The sequence below is a fragment of the Macaca nemestrina genome, chromosome 4 (assembly GCF_043159975.1).
Source record: "Macaca nemestrina isolate mMacNem1 chromosome 4, mMacNem.hap1, whole genome shotgun sequence".
Classification (NCBI taxonomy): domain Eukaryota; kingdom Metazoa; phylum Chordata; class Mammalia; order Primates; family Cercopithecidae; genus Macaca; species Macaca nemestrina.
The window spans coordinates 24,833,560-24,836,531 of NC_092128.1; positions in this window are offsets into that span (position 1 = coordinate 24,833,560).

Genomic DNA, 2,972 nt, shown 5'->3' on the forward strand with positions numbered 1-2,972 from the left:
TACTTTGTTTTTAGTTTTTTCCTCCTTTCCATCCAATTAACCACAGTGAAATGCTGCAGTATTTGGATTTGGTCAGTGCTCCAGAGGAAGACCATGAAAGCTGAATTAGTCTGTGCCACCCAGAGTAAACCTCTTTTCTTCTGGAAAGAGGGCGTGATGTTTTTCAAGGATTCTAACAAATATCTCGCAGTCATCTCCTGAGCACCTTTCCTCTATTTCACTTCCAAACTCCTTCCCCCACTTTCTTCACTCCAGTTTCTTCACTTGCAGTGTTTTCTGCTAAGAAAGACCTATGATCTTGTATCTGCTTATGCCTCTATTCTTTGGGGCCTCTGGATGTTTTTGTGGATTTTTACAGAGTATTTATATCTGCACAGCATGTATTTTGTTATACATTCTTATACGCATTGATATTGGGGGGGTACATTTGTAATAGTAAGAATATCTGGCAGAGTATGTGAATGCCATATCTGTAGATGAGGATGAACATGAAGGGTTAATGTAGAAATGTTTGTTTATTGTGTTACAGCCCAAAATGGGGGCTGAGAGTCTGTACCACCATTCCCTTCTCTATTTGAGAATCTATACCACCATTCCCGTCTCTATTTGGGAAACAATACTTTTCTTATTTTGCTATTTTTACCTTCCCATTAACTGGTTTCACTCAACAGTGCCAGATGCCTATGGAGAGGGGAAGTAAAACACCTTAGGTCAGGAATAATTATAAACCAATGAGTTAGCTCAGGGCTGATGGACATGTTCACTGGTGGACCAGGTGGCATTGACCTAAGCAGACAGAGAAATGCACCACACGGAGGAGAACCACATTGAAATCAAGATCTATTATATTTTGTTTTTCTTTGCCTGGAGTAAATAGCATTATAAGTCATTCAATATTATATTGAAATCAAGTCTATTATATTTTGTTTTTCTTTGCCTGGAGTAAATAGCATTATAAGTCATTCCACCCTTATTAGATAACCAAAGCATTTTGGTCTCAATAGCTTTCTTCTGAAAAATTTGAATCTTACGTGTGGCAGTTCACTCTTAAGGTTGAAAGAACTGTCAATATAGATAAAATCCATTCCTTAGTATTGATTGGCGTGACATTTGACAATATGTCTAAACAATATTTGTAAGTAAAAGAACTAGTCATAAGCTTCGGATGTGTTCAGTATGTACCAAGCTGGAATGGGAGACTGGCCCCTCTTGGCTTTGTAGCATGTTGTCTTTTTCCAGCAGCTTCCTCCTAGTAGACATTCCAGGGATGAGAGGGGCCAGGGATCATGTCTTATTTCTGTATCGCCAGCCCCTGGCATATGGTCTGGCTTATGTTACATGAACAAATGAATGCTTCCCAAGATCTCTTCTTCCCTCACGTTTCTGGAAAACCTGAAGGTTCCCGATACCAGCTCCCACTCTATCAGCTGGTTAGCAAGAAAGCAAATAAGGGGAAACATTCCTCACATTCCAAGCAAGAGAAGGAAGAAGGACCATTGGGAGGAAGTACACCAGCGATTGCTCAGTGTGCAGCCTGCTACCTCGCCTTTGGCTCTCTGGATTGCCTGGTGGTAGAAGGGAAGAGCATTATGTAGTTAGCACCTTGCATATTTGATGCTCAGGAAGAAAGTGCAAGGAGATCCCTAATAGAACATTAAAGATTCTTAAAAGTTTCTGAAGTAGGCTGCCTGGGGTGACCAGCCCCCCCCTTACATCTCTCCATAGCTGGTACAGTTAGCTTGCAGCAGGTGAAGCTGATGCCTGGAGATCACTGTCTGTCGGTCTGATCTCAGTATCATACTGAGGCACCTCCCCTGAGCCTTACCTACTTAAATTACTAACCGTCCTACCAAAATTTGTCAATTTTAATCAAATGAGGCAAGTTGCAAGGGAGCCAGAGATATGTGAAAAAAGAAAAGCAGAAATCCTAATACTTTCTAAGAAAGAAGTTGTAATAATTTCTTTGGCACATTGACTTACTGATATCTTTTGAAATGCATAGACGACTCTTGTGAACCAAAGAAAGCAGCAGTGGTTATTCCCCAGCGCAATAAAAATGCCTTTGTGTATCACTTGCGATTGCCAGTCATTTCTGTGCCAGTTGCTTTCATTCCAGAGAATGGCCTCATTCTCCAAAAAAAGACTATGATTTTTAGAAGTAGGATTTCCTAACAAATTATGTGGTGGGGAGGGACAGTGGGGATTTTATTCATCCCGTCTGATCTCTTCATTCAGTACTACCATTAGGTTTTAAGAACAAAGATGGGGCAGGAGGGAGTAGAAAGCTGAGAGTATGTAGAACAGCTACAAGACATTAGTGGGTATTCAGATTTTGAGCTGTGTAAATATCAAACGTCGGCTTCCAGCCTTAAGAGTTATTTGAGCAAAGAGTTAAGGAGAAATGGGAGGTTTTGTGAATAAAATGTTTTGCCAAACTGAATGAGTCTTTTTGCCATTATTTCTCAGAGAGAGCCATTTTTTACCTTCTGGAACAACTCATCAGACATCTGGGGTTTATCTTGAATTGTACCATCATTGTTTCTTAATAAAAGTGATACATTTCTTGCAGGTGTTTCCAATCACCATTACCTTTGAAGTGCCTGTATGCAGTTTCAAAAGCTCTCCAATTTTTACCTTGTAAAGTGGCAGTGGCATATTTTACTACAAACGATTGTCAGCAACCTGTCTTCCTAATTCCTCACAGCTGGATCAGTAATAAACCACTTCTCAGGCCGGTTCCCGCGTCAGAAGTTAAAGAGGATCAGCCTACTTTTGGAAGTTTTAGAGGTTTGTGGCAGTACATTCTGTAGCAAATCTCTCAAAACCTCTTTGCCTTGCTAGAAATACATTGACATTTGTAAGCTGAAGTGACCAGCTCTCTTTGTCTTTGAAATGTTGCTTTTAAATAAACTTCAACTGGAAAGCAACTCTTCAAAGCAGTTTACCACACCCAGCCTATTTTTAATCATGGT